We start from the raw sequence: 15,730 nt of genomic DNA, 5'->3' as shown, positions 1-15,730 counted from the left end.
GCCCCTCTGGTGAAAGAAAATAAGAAAAGGAGGAGGGTCAAGGTGTGAATGAGGGATAAATGGTATGGTACTGCAGATGAGAGGCAAGGCCTTCACTTGTACTATGATTTGTCCCTCTTGGTACAGAATGTAAGACTTCCAATTATAATAGCGGAGGATAAGAGGAAGGCATTTTGAATGTGAATTTATTCCTTTTATGAATTGCTGCTTAAAGCTAAGTTTATACAGCTGTCAAAGTTATCTCCCCTGGACTCCCCATGATTTGGAGTGTTGAATATTTATTTGTACTGCACTCTGCTATTGTGCACTCTATATTTTATTGTGCTCTGTGGAAATTATTGTAGAAGCAATGTTTTATTTATTTAACAACATTTGCATATTGCTTACTTGATAAGAAAACCTATAAGATTTTTATTTATTTTTGCCATGATAGTTGTTATTGAACTGAATTATATTGCAGTTATGAAACGAATGGCTTTGAAACGTTGCAGTTATATTATGCACTATTTGTATTGGTAGTATTACTAATTATTGAGTTAGCATTTATATTTGAATTATTGTATTGATGGATGTTGAGTGGTTGCTATGAAATAGTTACTGGATTTGTTTGAAATACTACTTTAGAGCAATATTTCAACTATTTATATAGTGCCTGATACCATAGTCTCTAAGCAATATGCAACGAGGCTACAAAAAACCCCACATCCCTCCATTACAATTAACAAGAAGTCATAAACCTTACTTAAAATGTTGGCTGAAATGTTCAAAGGCTTCACCAAGCACCAGAAGTTCAGTAGAGAAGTTCCCTGTCTGATCTCAGTCAGGAGGAAGTTTCACAGAATTCGGCCCACAATACTGAATGCACAATACTGAATGGTGGATTCAAGCCATGTGACTGAGCCCTGGGGGACCACTAACGTAAACTCCCCATAATACCTCAATGATGGGACAGGGATAGAAGCATAAGGTGGTCCTTAAGGGATCTTGGGCCAAAATCAGTAATACATAAATTAATACACAAACCTTGAAGTTGCATATTGGTAGCCGATACAAGTTTTTAAGTATGGGAGTTATGTGCTTGGGTTGTTTGTCCTCCTCAGCACTCTACTCAAGGTATTTTTAACAAACTGGTCTTCCAGGCAAGTCCTAAGTATAGTGTCACATGTGTGCCACTGCTTTAGATAGGATGCAGTTTTTACTTTAGCTATGATGTGCTTTCACTTGCTGTAAAATGCAGCAACACTGAGTGCGACTGTATTGCAAAAAAGCAGGATAGAAATAATTAAACTGACTGACGTGACAAATGCTAGAAATAAACCCCACTCATCATTTAATTTATGCTGAGCCTCAGAAAAAGCTGTATTATATGTAGGAAGGAATCACGGCTTCAGCAGAAAACTGAAAGTAAAGAAAACCACAAGTGTGGGACTGATATCTCCAAATATTCTTTCTGGGAATGTAGAACATGGTTTAGCACCAAAAGCAGAGGCTCCATATGACGGCAGATCACGCCAGTTTGTCAACCTCAGCAAGAATATGACAAAATAGTATATCACAGTGTCAGCAAAACAGCCAATAAAAAGTGTATTTCAGAGAGGTATACATGAATTGCAGACAATAAAATTACTAGGGAGTGTATTTTAATCATTGGGATGAGGTGTGGTTTAAAGACTTCAAGATGGGATAGGAGACGAGGTTCTGCTTTTCCAAAGCATTTTTATAATTTCCAGGTAACCCTGCATCCTTGACACACCGCTTACAAAATATGCAGGTAAGCTTAGCTCTCAAGACTGCAGCTTAAGTCTTCAGAACCATTTTTTATTAATACAGTCCTATTGTTTTTGCTTTTGCTGTTTTTATTTGTTTGTCCTTTTAAATAGCAATTAATCTACTGGCTTATTTTGTGTGTCGTTTACCAGTTCTTAAGATGTTTACTTGAACCGTTTTAAAGTTAATAGTTTAGACGAGAGAATTTTCAAGCCAACCTGAAAGTCATTGTGGTGGAAATGTGGGATTAAAACCTTAAGCAAAAGAAAGTATTAAATAGTAAGCATGTCATCTCATGTGTTCTGAACATCTTCTAACTTTTTAAGGCATTCAGAAATTAATAACGATAAATATTACTTTCCTATTTTTCAATGTATATCCTGGAACTCCCATTGATTTTGAATGAGCTTTCAGAAGATGTGGTTAAGATCCATAACCTTGATGAAATCCTCAGAAATCAGAGCAAACTAAATTTAATGCAAATAATAAGTGATATGAGCTTTCAGAAGATGTGGTTAAGATCCATAACCTTGATGAAATCCTCAGAAATCAGAGCAAACTAAATTTAATGCAAATAATAAGTGATATGAGCTTTCAGAAGATGTGGTTAAGATCCATAACCTTGATGAAATCCTCAGAAATCAGAGCAAACTAAATTTAATGCAAATAATAAGTGATAATCAACCAAGGCACTTGGTTTCCCCCAAAGAATCCTGGGGACTGTAGTTTGTTAAGCGTGCTAAGAGTTGTCAAGAGACTGCTGTGCCCATCACAGAGCTACAATTTTCAGAATGGTTTAACTACCAATCCTTCTTCCGAGGGAACTCTGAGACTTGAGGGGAATAGTACACTAACATAGTGTACATAGTACTAATGGGGCTAAGTCACATACCCAAAACAGACTTACTGAAATCAGTGGAATTAAGTATGTCTAACATTGGATGTAACTCAAACTGACTGTGAGTTAGTGGTGCGGTATCTACTCTCATGAAATGCCTTCACATTACTTTGAACACAGGTGTAGGAGTGCGTTCTTATGCACATTTGCCAGACCGGAAGCCCCACTGAAGTCTGCAAGACTTCTATCTAAATAAATAGCAATGCCCAATGGAGCTTCAGCCTTTCAAAAGGCATGCAATGGAGCAGATGAAGCACTATGATCAGAACCCTTAAGAAAGCACACTTCTTCTTATAATACTCTCCCATTCTGTTCTCCACTCCTTGCTCACTTTCCCAATTGGATAACAAGGGAGAATGCACCCTGCTTCTCATGCTAGTCCTTACACTCAACTGAAGACCATTGCACTCTGTTTTCAAATTTAATAAAAACCTGCAAAGCCCCATCAGCTCTTGACTCTCTGTGCCATCAGTACAGGGAGATCATGTAGGGATATTTTTGAAATGTCCACTATTTATTTATTACATTTTTATGCTGCCCTTCTTTCGGGGAGTTCAGGGTGTGGGGTGTGCATGGTCCTCCGCACTCCCATGATTCAGCCTCCCAGGATTGTTGTGAAGGTTAGTTAAACTGAGAGAAAGTTTAGATGGAAGGGAGGAATTTCAACTTTAGTTCTCTTGGTCTTTGTATGACATCCTTACCACAGTTTTTCCTCTTCTAATGTAGGAAAAAGAAACAAGTGTTTCCAAGTATAGGAAAATAGAGAGGCTTCATTATCAGGCTATTGAAAATTGACCTATTACTCTTTAGCCCTACTACAGTGGTACCTCAGGTTACATACGCTTCAGGTTACAGACTCCGCTAACCCAGAAATAGTGCTTCAGGTTAAGAACTTTGCTTCAGGATGAGAACAGAAATCGTGCTCCAGCAGCGCGGCAGCAGCAGGAGGCCCCATTAGCTAAAGTGGTGCTTCAGGTTAAGAACAGTTTCAGGTTAAGAATGGACCTCCGGAACGAATTAAGTACTTAACCCAAGGTACCACTGCATTTGACCTTTGTATTAAGGATGGAAATGTTTTTGAGCTGAATAAATTATTTTTATTATATAAGCAAAATTTTGTGTTTTTTTAAATTATACTGTACTCTCAGCCTGCATTTCACCCAATGGTCCCAGGATAGGTTACAAAAATGTCACAATTAAAACAAATGTAATTTACATTAAAAAGATAAAATAGCAAAACAAGTGACAAAATAACAGGACAGCAGTCCATATGAACACAGGAGAAGGGAATACTTCAATTCAGCAAAAGGCCTGGATAAGGAAACACATATTGACCAATCATTGAAAAGCATATAAGATGCATCTCAGAGGGGAGGTAATTCCACAACCTGATTGTTTGCATTACATGCTAGTATTTACTGCTTTATCACATTTGTGATCTTAAGCACGTTCCCTCAAAAAAAAAGGGGGGGACCCAAAATCCTCAAATCAGTGAGACTTACAGGAAACACATTCGGAATGGAAAGTGTAGTATTTTAAAATATTTTCTTGATGAGTCCCTTAAAAAGATAGGTGTTGTTCAGAACACATGCGATTATAGGCCCTTCCCAAAGATCGGAATGTTGATCTGAAATATCCTGAGTTAACACAGCTCCATAAAACAGAGAGCAAGCTTCAAAGAACCTATGCTCTGTTAAAATATGTTGATGAAAGGAAGCCAGTTAAAGTTTGATGTATCACAGTATTTTAATATTCTTTTGGAAGCCGCCCAGAGTGGCTGGGGAAACCCAGCCAGATGGGCGGGGTATAAATAATAAATTATTATTATTATATTATTATAAAGCTTACTTCGAAGTATCCTATGTACCTATGCGTAATACTCAAAATTAATATTTTCCCACATTATTTTTTGTCTGCCATGCAAAAGACATTTACAGTCCGATTCTATGCACATACAGTACTCTGGAAAAAGGTACACGGAATTCAGTGGAACTTGCTCCTAACTGTACATGAGATTGCAACCGCTTCTAGTTCATTTAAAAACGCAGATGCAAAAAGGGAAAAAAGAGTCTAGCTACTTTAAAATACTTCAGGAATACAGTGGTACCTTGGTTTAAGAACAGCCCTGTTTACGACCTATTCGGTTTATGAACTCCACAAAACCGGAAGTAGTGTCCCGGTTTGCGAACTTTACCTCAGTCTAAGAATGGAAGCCGAAAGGTGGAAGGGCACCGGCAACAGGAAGCCTCATTAGGGAAAGCGCGCCTCAGTTTAAGAACGGTTTTGGTTTAAGAATGGACCTCCGGAACGGATTAAGTTCATAAACCAAGGTACCACTGTATTGGGTTAAAATGCTGTAACTGGATACAAAATACCTTACTTCGGCCAGGAAGCTTTTTTATTTTCAAAACAATTTGGCTTTCATGCCTACCTTTCATATGTTTCTTGATGTTAGAATGTTATGGTTCAATCCCCGCGCCCCCGGCAGAATTACTTCTATACTTGTAGAATTACCATTTCTGAAATAACATCTTTGGATTTTGTTACTTCATTGTCTTTTCAAGACTGGGAAGTCAGTGACTGTCAGTATCTTAACCACCGGCCTATTTCTGAGTGTCTTTAATATAAATCAGTCACTATGTTTATTTAAGGAGTAGAGCGAGAAATATTATATGGAAGAATGGGTTTAAGAACAGAGCTACAAAGCTGACAAGGATTGCTCCAAATTAACCTGAGTGAGATAAGGGAAATCTGGATTGCTTTGTAGGCATCCTCTGTTAAAGGGATTTATTGTGCATATAAACTTCTATTTAATAAAAGAGCTCACTTATTCATAAAACTGTCCTGCTCTTGTAAAGCTGATTAATCCTTACAGCACATCATGCGTGTACTGAACCATTAAAATTAATTGGGGGAAGGGTGCATTTATATCAGTTGAATTCCATAGACTAGTAATATTGATGGCAGTTCTAATATTTAAGGGAACAATGCCTTAAAAAATTATGTACTTGGTCAGACTAAATGAGACCCGTCCCATCCAGTTGTTATTTGCTCCACAAAGGGAAAGGATGGAATCCTCAAGCTCCCTCCCACCCATGGCTGTTATTGATTAATAAAAAGGGAAAGATCCTGATCATCATCTAACATAATGTGTTTTCATTATTACATTTTGAAGTCTTTTAGTGAGCTCCCACAGACTATCTGCTTCTGATCATGCTTCCATATTGTTATCTGATTCTAACCAGGTTTACTTAGAAGTAGGCCCTAAAATATTTAACTCAGACTTACTTTCACGAAAGAGCAAACACTGGGTAGATGTGATTCTACTCATGTACCATTCATTCTCTATAAAAGTGTGGGCCTGGAGCTTAGATATTTAATAGCAGCCATTTTTGCACTTTATGCACTTTTAAAATATTTAATATAAACTACATCAAACAATTTGCCACATTACAGGGCAGAGATATGCCGTGCATACTTATGAACAACTAAGTACAAATGGTGACTCACTGCTTTCCCCCCAAAGTCAGCAAGATAGAAACACATGACTGACCATCAAGTGACTAAGATTTGAACGGATGGGGGAGAGTGAAGGTCCATTTAAGAATATATTAAGAAGAGATGCATTGCTGGTTTAGAATGTAATTCTGTACTGTCATGGACTGGGTGGATGCAGAGGAGTGGTGGGAGGCAGCAGCCGGGAAACACCTTAGGGAACACCAAGGGGAGGAAGGCTCAGAGCCTGGGGATTGGTGGAAGGAGGTGTCAGCTGCAGGAGAGGTGACAGGGTTTAGAAGAAGAAGAAGAAGAAGAAGAAGAGGAGGAGGAGGAGTAGTTTGGATTTGATATCCCGCCTTTCACTCCCCTTCAGGAGTCTCAAAGCGGCTAACAATCTCCTTTCCCTTCCTCCCCTACAACAAACACTCTGTGAGGTGAGTGGGGCTGAGAGACTTCAAAGAAGTGTGACTAGCCCAATGTCACCCAGCAGCTGCATTAGGAGGAGCGGAGACGTGAACCCGGTTCCCCAGATTACGTGACTACCGCTCTTAACCACTACACCACACTGGCTCTCCAGTGTGAACATGAAGTGAACATGAACGTGAAGAAGCTGAGGCAGAGTGCAGCTCAGACTTTGAGGCTGAAGCAGAGGCTGGGGGGCGCGGGCGGGTCAAGAGGCTGCTGAAGAATCCAGGGAGTCTCCGTCCCCTGGGTTCCAAGAATGCACAGAGAAATGAAAAGAACAGAAAACAGTTGTGAGCACAGTTTGACAATGTGTGGGAAAAACTCTGGAGGGGAGGAGCCTTAGAGAGCAGTGGGAAGGCGGGGACCTTCAGACTTCACAACAGCTTCACTGGGGCCAGACCAAGGAAAATTAACTTCACTGGCCTCGGGTGCTTTGTTTATGCTGCTGATCTACACCTGACTCAAGTCCTGACATGTACACATTTGCATTGGAGTAAGTTTAATGGAATTCAGTTTGGACTTGTTTCCAAGTAGACATGCATAAGATTACACTGTTCAGATTGTTCTAGTTTTTTGAACATCACTTTATTCTGTTTTGCTCTAGGTTTTATAGTGGTTGCTTCTTCTGGTGGTTTAACATCATACATCACTGTGGGTGGCTAGGCTGTCACTAATTACAGTACTCTGATACTGCTTCTTGCTTTCCTGGATGGAGGATAGGGAAGTTGTGTCAGGCTGTGAACAGCGGCAGAGCATGTTCCCATGGTGCCTGGGACAGGTGAAGGAGGGCGAAGGAGCCTGACCAGCCAGAGAGCTCAGGGAAGGGCAGAATGAGAAATGTGCAACAGCTATGCACCCTTCAATCCCAGTATTGAAAGGTGCATGGTACGGACGGCAAACAGAGCTGCGGCTTGCTTCAGTGGTGAGAGCTGGCCTGGCGCAGTGGGCTCCATTTGCCCTCTGTGCCCCACCATGTAAACACTCCTCACAAAGCCACTCGGGGAGGATGAGTGAGAATTACACAACAGACACACACCCTTCGATCCCAGCCTTGGCAAGGCTGGGGTCCTTCTCTTGCCACCCTCCCCAAGCAGCTTTGCGAGACTGGGATCTGATCAGATCCACCCTCACAAAAAAACCCCAAGGCTGGCTTGGGGAAGGTGGCATGAGAAGCATGTCCCCCGCCCAAAATGCGTCTGGGGCAATCGCTCCCGCTGCACCCCCCTAGCTACACCCCTGGTTGTCTACACGCTATACCTTTAAAGCATATTCAAAGCATACCCCCACCAAGACTCCTGGGAACTGTAGTTTGTTAAGGGTGATGGGAATTGCGGCTCTGAGGGCAACCATAGTTCTCAATATTATTCGGGGTGCATTTAAAGGCATGGTGTGTACACAGCCTCAGTGGGGAAAAACCTAATGTATCAAGGTAAAATTCTCTGTTGTTGGTCTGCACTTTGGGGCCTCTGGCTGCGCCTGTGACTGGAAAGTTGTCAGAAGGTGCTGTTTGAGCTGAACATGGTGCCCTGCCCCTGCTCTGCAGGTTTTGCTTTGGACAAAGCCTTTGTTACTGGTGCTTTTAAGTGGTGGTGTAAGCATACAGGACAAATTGGGGATTGTATTGGTACACTGTCCATCTGGCTGCAGCTTCCCATGGCAGCTTTGGCTCAGGGCTTCATGGCCTTCCTAAGTGCCACATGGCTGTCCCAGCGAGTTTTAAGCACTTCAAATGTGGCAAGGTACATACTTTGACTAGAATGTTTTCTTTATTTGCCCTCAGGCAAGTTGATGGTGATCTGAGAGTGGAGTATATGCCAATGGTTCATTTGCCAAACGTCATCGTGTTTGTGTGTAAGTTGTACTTTTGAAATGAAAGTGTCTAGCCACATTCTCAGCAGTCTTATTTTGCAATATTTGAAATAATAGCTCTTTTAAGGCACTGGAGGGTGTGAGAGACCTGTGGGCATTCAGATATTCCTGGGACATAACTCCCATAATTCCTGACCACTTCTGGCTGATGATGATGGGAGCTGGAGTCTGGTAATATCACAGGCTCCCTACAGCACAGAAAGCAAGCATGCTGCTTGTATAACTTCATCTGCAACAACATGGAAAAATTTTGTGCGGCAGTGGTAGAGAACAGTTGTTGGGATCCACCTCCCATCAGTTCCAACCACCATAACCAGTAATCGGCAATCATGGGAGTTGTAATCCAATGCATAGGTTAGCCACTCTGGTATATAGTGAGACATGTGAAAAACACTTAACTGGTTCTACCATATGAAAGGCTGTACACAGTTTTTCTTTCATTTGCTTAACTAAGGTATGTTTGAAGGTGCTGTCTGGCATAAATTTGTGGGCAGTGCAAGTGTTCTAAGCATAAGATGAATCAGGCTTATTGTATAATCATTAAAACAACGTGGTGCAAGAACACCTCCATATGGCCGGTGGGCTGCGCCTTTTTTGGAAATATTTGTTGCCAGGTAAAATGAGATGCCAGGCTTTAGGAAGGAGGCATGAGGGCGCTGACAGGGTCCTAGAGTCCTTCTGCCTCCTTCCCAAAGCCTAGTTAGCATTTCCCCAGCTTTGGGAAGGAGGTGGGAGGGCTCTTGGACCTGCCAGAGTCTCATGTCTCCTTCTCAAAGCCTGGTGCAGTAGGCTTTGCAAGGGCTGGTGTGTGTGTCAAATTTTAGCCTTGCCCCCCCCCCCCCCCGTCCTGCAATACAAAGCAGTGTGCAGCCCATGGGTTCCATGTCAAAGTACTATTGCAGCCCCACTTGGTATGAAAAGTGGGCCATCCTGACCTATACATTCATGATCATTTAAATAAATGAAGTTAATATCCTCCCATGTAGGTAAATCAAATGGAAAATTTCCATTGACTGAATTCAAGTCACTAGAAGCATATTATATTTGAAATTGAGTATCTCTTCCAATAAGCATTCCACAGCAAAAGGCATCCTAGCATTGCTTTTGAAACCCTTACCAGGGATAAGCTTTTAGTAGATTAGCTCTGATCTTCCTTTGAAGCAGATTTGAGGATGCTAATTGTGATGCATAATGCAACACTCTTTTAAATGGGCTCTGAATATGATCCAATGGCATTATTATCCAGAGAGACATCTCCCTAAATTGCACAAGGAAATGATTTGCTGTCCTGAGCACATAAGTGCACATTTTATTGATAACAACTGCTTTAAGTAAGCAGCTTTAAGTAGGGGTGCCAACTTGAATAAAAAAATGGGGGGGGCAGGTAAATCCTGCCCCGCATAATTAATCAGAATACTTGGTGGATACACACACCACTTGAATGGCAATACCTATCAGCTTTTATGGGGGAGGTAAAGGGAGTTCCTAGGAGTTGGCTCCCAATCTGCCTCCTTTCCCTTTTGCCTAAGGTTTAGAGCAGGCATCCCCAAACTCGGCCCTCCAGATGTTTTGTGACTACAACTCCCATCATCCCTAGCTAACAGGACCAGTGGTCAGGGATGATGGGAGTTGTAGTCCCAAAACATCTGGAGGGCCGAGTTTGGGGGTGCCTGGTTTAGAGTTAGGGTTAGCTTCTAACCATAGTGAATTATTTTCACATGTAACTCCAATTCCAGTGATTTGGGGGGATGGATTAAAAACCATGTGTGCCTTTCACAAGGATCTATTTCGTTATGGATGTCAATGGAGAAACTTCTCTCGTAGGGAAAAGCTGTTTCCCCAAAAATCGATAGTGGGGAATATAAGTCCACACCCATCTACAGCTCTTGAGGTGACAGGGTAATTGTTGGGGGTGATCTTTCTCCCACCTCAGCCTTTCGTGGGAATCCATGTTCTTTTCTTCTGCACTGCCCCACATGCCTATTGTACCAACCACAAAATGGTAAAATCTACCTTTGTAGGAGAACCCGGCTGCTACCATTCTGAAATGTGGTAGGCTTTATCCTTTTCTGAACTAATCCCTTTCTGAATTGATTGTGCTACAGGCAAAGATGGATGGCTCTGCCAATTTTGGTTCTCTCCTTTTTCCAACCTTAAAATTCAGTTGTCCACATTTCTGCAACAATTTCTCATGAAATTCACATGAAAATTCATCAACATGTTACTGTGAATTTCTCTCGATACATTTTTAATGCAATTTTGCCTAATAAACATATTTTTGCAAAGCATTCTCCCTAATATGAGAGAATGTATTTTGCACGTTATTTTCACGGAAATATGCCTTTTTATGTACCCTCACAGAAATATATTCATTTTTGTAACACATTATGGTGGCTGGACAACTGCATTACAAGTTTCAAAGGATGGCTGTGGTTTGGTTTATATATTGTTCTGGAAAGTGCAAATTTGATATGCACACCTTAAAATATGAAGTGAACTGAACTTCTCCCACACCCCTAGCTATGAGAACACACATGTCAAAAGCCTTCATTTGTTTTCAACTTACTTTTCCTAACCCATACAATCAGCAATTTTTAAAAAAAGGAATAAATTAATTTTGATCCAACACAATACAGCGCATTCCAGTTCTTCTGAAACTATACAAAAAGAGGAGAGGAAAAAACACTTTCAAAACCAAGAAAAAACAAGGAGGAAACAAACAGTAACTGATCCAATGATGGAATAATGGGGCACCTTTGAGAAGCATTAGTGGGTGTATAAAATGAAGTTAGGGGCCACATGCAGCTCCTCAGCTGATAGTTCACTAATGCTTTATAGCACTAGATGTTGCTGAACTACAACTCTAATCAACCGGCCAGCATGGCCAATGGCCAGGGATGATGGGAGTTGTAGTTTGGCAACATGTGGAGGTTCAAAGTTTCCTAAAACCTGCATTATAGGATAGGATACTCTAGGAACCAATGCCACTCCTGCTGACTAGCAAGGTGAAGCGATCTGGTTTAGATGGGGCGCACAGAGAAAAGTAGAAACTGGTGTTTAAAAAATTCAGCAACACATTTAAATGGATTAGCCCTAGGGAAAATGCTGGTGGACACCTGAGCTCTGCTTTAGGCAGCACAATACCTTGGGACAGTGCAGCACTACCGGGGACTTCAATGGGCAGTCAAACCTGGACCAAAACTCTATGCAAGAATGTTTCCAACATTCTAAGGCTGAGTAACCAGGCAGACCAGCCTTTGCCTACCAGATGCCCTCCAGAAGCTCTGGACTACAACTTCCATCATCCTGGACCATACTGACTGGTGCTGATGAGAGCTGCAGTCCAGAATTTCTGGAGGGCACTAGATTGGCAAAGGCTGAGGTAATCCAAGTGGCTTCCCAACAGCAACAACAAAAGCAAGTCTGACAAGCAGTGCTAGCCTAGAGACTTTCCCCCAAAATACATGAACATCTGATCCCAAACCTACCAGTGTTTCTAGGAAGCTTCCTAAATAGTCTGAGCAACCTACCAGGCTACCGTTGGTCTGCAAGCAACAGGCACAGATGAGGATTAAAAGAACATCAAGAGAGTTAATCTGGTAATTGCTTCCCCCAGAAGGCTAGCAGCAACATTGTGTTGTTTTTCATTACTACTGCTGGACTTTGCAAAGGTTTCTGGGCACTGTAGTTTACAAAGGGCTGCTAGGAATTGTAACTCTGAGGGGAACTGCAGTGCCCAGAATTCACTAAGGGAAAGAATGTGAATGTACTGTATAGTGTGTACACAGCTTGTATTAAAAGGAATGTTTTCAAAGGATTCCAAAGAATGCATTAAAATATTATACTTAAAAACAAAATATGTAGCAAGAAATTAATAAGCCACTACACTGAAAGCGTGGGAATTAATCAGTATTCCTTACCTGTTCCTGAGAATGAATTCAGGGAGTAGAAGATGAAGGTAAAATAAGTAAATCAAAACCACAGGTTGAAATCCTGAGAAAATATCAAAAGTAGCATATTAACTAAGCAGCCACCAGCAGCATCTTGATGGAGTGGTGGGATAGGTTTTCCTGCTCATTCTTTTCACCCACAGAAAATTAGTTCCACTCGCCTTGTTTCAGCTACTATGTGCTGCAGAACTTAAATTTTCTCACGACTCATTTTGTTGGGGGGCGGAACAGCACTGGGAAATGCAAGAAGTCAGGGCGTGCTTAAGCCTCAGGCTTCACAGCAAAGCCCTGCCTGTGCAGGTATTCTCCTCCTTCAACCTCAGAGATCCACCCACCCAGTGTCTTTTATCAGCATTGAAATACAGGAAGGTCCCAACCAATATCACAGTTCACTTAATATTTATAAGACAGATGCTACACATGCTTATTCAGAAGTAAGCACCACTGTGTTTAATGCAGGGCCAACCCATCATGAGGCTAGATGAGGCAGTCACCATCTCAGGCAACAGGCTGGGATCAGCTGGGAAGGGCAGCAGATCCAGGCCTTGAGGAGCATGCCGTTCACTGCCTCCTGTGCCCCACCACAGCCTCCTCTTCCTCCATTCACCCCCCCTCCCGCCACGGCCTGCTCCTCTCCAGCTTCCTTTTTTCTCCTCTGCCTCCTTCAGCATGCTGGAGCTTCCCTGGGTTGCCTTGTTGCAGACCCTCCAAGGGTCCCTATTTTCCAGGGACAGTCCCAGATTTACAGAAGCCGTCCTGGTTCCTGATTTGATCCCAGAATGTCCCACTTTTCCTTAGGATGTCCCTATTTTCATCGGAGAAACGTTGAAGGGTATGGATCTATGCCAGTGTTTCCCAAACTTTTTTGGGCAACGGCACACCTGTTTACTGAAAAAAAATCTCACGGCACACCACCATTAAAGCCCCGCCCCGTGACGTCAGCGCGCAGCGTCACGCCGGGAGGGACGCACGAAAGTGAAAGTTTTTTCCCTCCCCCTTGCCGGGGAACCTCCAAGCTTTGGGGGTGGGAGGAGGCAGCAGAGCGAGGGACGGAGGGACGGCGGCAACTGAGGCGGCGGCGGCTGTTGTGGTGGTGGCGGCGATAGCGGGCGGAGGAGGGGGCGGCGGCGGGGCTTGAGGAGCCGTCGCCGGGAGTTGCTGCTGCTGTTGTTGCTGCTGCTGCCCGGACATGCCGGCCTCCTCCTCCTCCGCTGTCTCGCGCTCCTCCCTTTTGCACGCGCTGCCCCGCCGCTCGGCACCACCACCGCGGAGCCGCCCCCGGCTCGACGCGGATCCTCGCCGCCGCCGCCTCTCACCGCCCGACTCGCCCGCCTCCCTCCCACGGCACACCAGCCAATGTCTGACGGCACAGTAGTGTGCCGCGGAACACCGGTTGGGAAACACTGATCTATGCGACCCCTGAGCCAAGGAAATAAGTAACTATACAACCTTTAGAAGATATCTGAAGGCAGCCCTCTATAGGGAATTAAAAAAATAAAAAATATATATGTTGGAAGCTGCCCAGAGAGGCTGGGGCAACCCAGTCAGATGGGCGGGGTATAAATAAAAACAATTATTATTATTACTATTATTATTATTATTGAATAGGATGTCCCTATTTTCATTGGAGAAATGTTGGAGGGTATACATTTGCCATAGGTTTCTGTTTTGCCTCAAACATTAAATCAGCCTTGTTTAATAGGACTTAGCTCTCTTCTAAGTACAGACATGCAGCATTAAACTAAGAAGGGTTTTCCAGATGTAAGGCCCAGTGAGTTCAGTGGAATGTACTAAGCAGGTTAGAACTATATACTGTACTGTATGTGATTTTCTGAAGTTTAAAATGGTCTTTGCCACTGTATCTAAACACATCAAAATTCAGGAAGCACACAGTAGCTTGCTACTTAATTGTCACTATACTTCAAATATTTCCTCTGAGCAAACACTTTCCTTTTCTCTATTAGATAATGCTATAAAGCAGAAACTGATACTAACTGATAACAAAGGAAAAGAGAGCTAACATAAGATTTGGGTACATTTTAGACATCTCTGCTGCACGAGTGTCCAGTATGTGGTATGCCATTCTTTCAGACATAGGATTGCTCTAGTTAAAAAGTTCTTCTTTGTCTCATAAGCATTCTCCGAAACAAGGAGAAACTTGTTCCTCATGTTTTGCAAAATAAAGTAAATCGTTAATCAGGTTCCCACATTCCAATCAGCATCTAGAATGATATACCAAAAGGATACCAATTGTACATTTTAGGAGAACAGTAAAAAGATTCTGCTGCATGTTTCAGTTCTAAAAATTATTTTTTTATTTGCATATCCCAGGATAAAAAGGACAATGCTTAGAAAATTAAATTAAATTACAAGCTCATAGGGTGCACATTTACTCAAAGGTAAGTCAAACTGTGTTCAGTGGAATGTACTGTTTCTGGAGCATGAATAGCATTGTAGTGTTTCCAAAACATTACCCTAGCTATCCAGTCACTAGAGACTGATGCTCACTGTCAACTTCAGGTTTCAGAGGGCACTTTAGCAAGACATTCTCCATGGGCCCCTCCCTTGGTGAGTCTACCACTTTGTTGTAGCAGATCCAGGGGGCTCTTGTTAAAGGGCCCCTTGCTGGGCTGTGAATCCTCAGCAGGTGCCTGACCTTGCTGACCCTTGATGCCAGCCCTGTTGACGCTGTACCTTTAAGTTGTCCAGTGAAGCATGAGACACTCAACCAGCCTCATCTTCCATCTCCTGTTCTTTAGTACACTCAACTTAAACTCGACTGCTTCAAGTCCAGACCGCGTGCTCAGAAATATTTTTTCTGTATTTTGTAACGCAATAATTTTCTACCTGTATTCTTGCTGCTGCATGGAATGACACATGAATCTGATCTTTGGAGTTGTTAAGTAAAGTATTTAAACTTATTAGCAGTGTGTTCTGTTCATTGAGAGAGGGGTAGAGAGGGGAAGCAAAAAGTCTAACAGCCTATATTCCTCATGCTTCACTACGCTGCGTGATTTTGTGGTTTTAAACTCTGCTGAGGGCTCTCTCCTGTTGAAGAGCCTACACTTTGGATCTAGGAATCCAGCCTGCTTATAATCTATCAAGGCAATGTGGGTAGGTAGTGATCCCCCTCCTGTTTCTACCAAAGTGAATGGAAGAAATTTTCCTTGAACCAGCATTATGGGCTGTGTAAATTCTGCCATTGTTGAGGGCACATTCAAGACGCTCAAGGTCCGCTCCTCCCTGTCCTGCCAATGTCTCCACACTGTTTGGCTGCTACACT

At 42.6% G+C, this 15,730-nt stretch overlaps 1 protein-coding gene across 2 annotated transcripts in view; it reads right to left on the bottom strand.

Annotated features, from left to right (window-relative positions):
- Positions 1-15,730, bottom strand: part of TMEM19 (transmembrane protein 19) — a 28,719-nt gene that overhangs the window by 11,916 nt on the left and 1,073 nt on the right. The window contains exon 2 of one of the 2 annotated variants that reach the window (XM_077934723.1): positions 12,418-12,490. The exons of the other annotated variant lie outside the window; for it this stretch is intronic. The gene's annotated coding sequence lies outside the window, so the exon portion shown is untranslated. The remainder of the gene's footprint in view (positions 1-12,417; positions 12,491-15,730) is intronic. 2 annotated transcript variants of the gene reach the window in all.

This window comes from Podarcis muralis, chromosome 10, assembly GCF_964188315.1.
Source record: "Podarcis muralis chromosome 10, rPodMur119.hap1.1, whole genome shotgun sequence".
Taxonomy (NCBI): Eukaryota; Metazoa; Chordata; class Lepidosauria; order Squamata; family Lacertidae; genus Podarcis; species Podarcis muralis.
The sequence above is the reverse complement of the archived record's forward strand: the minus strand, read 5'-3'. Positions and strand labels throughout refer to the sequence as shown.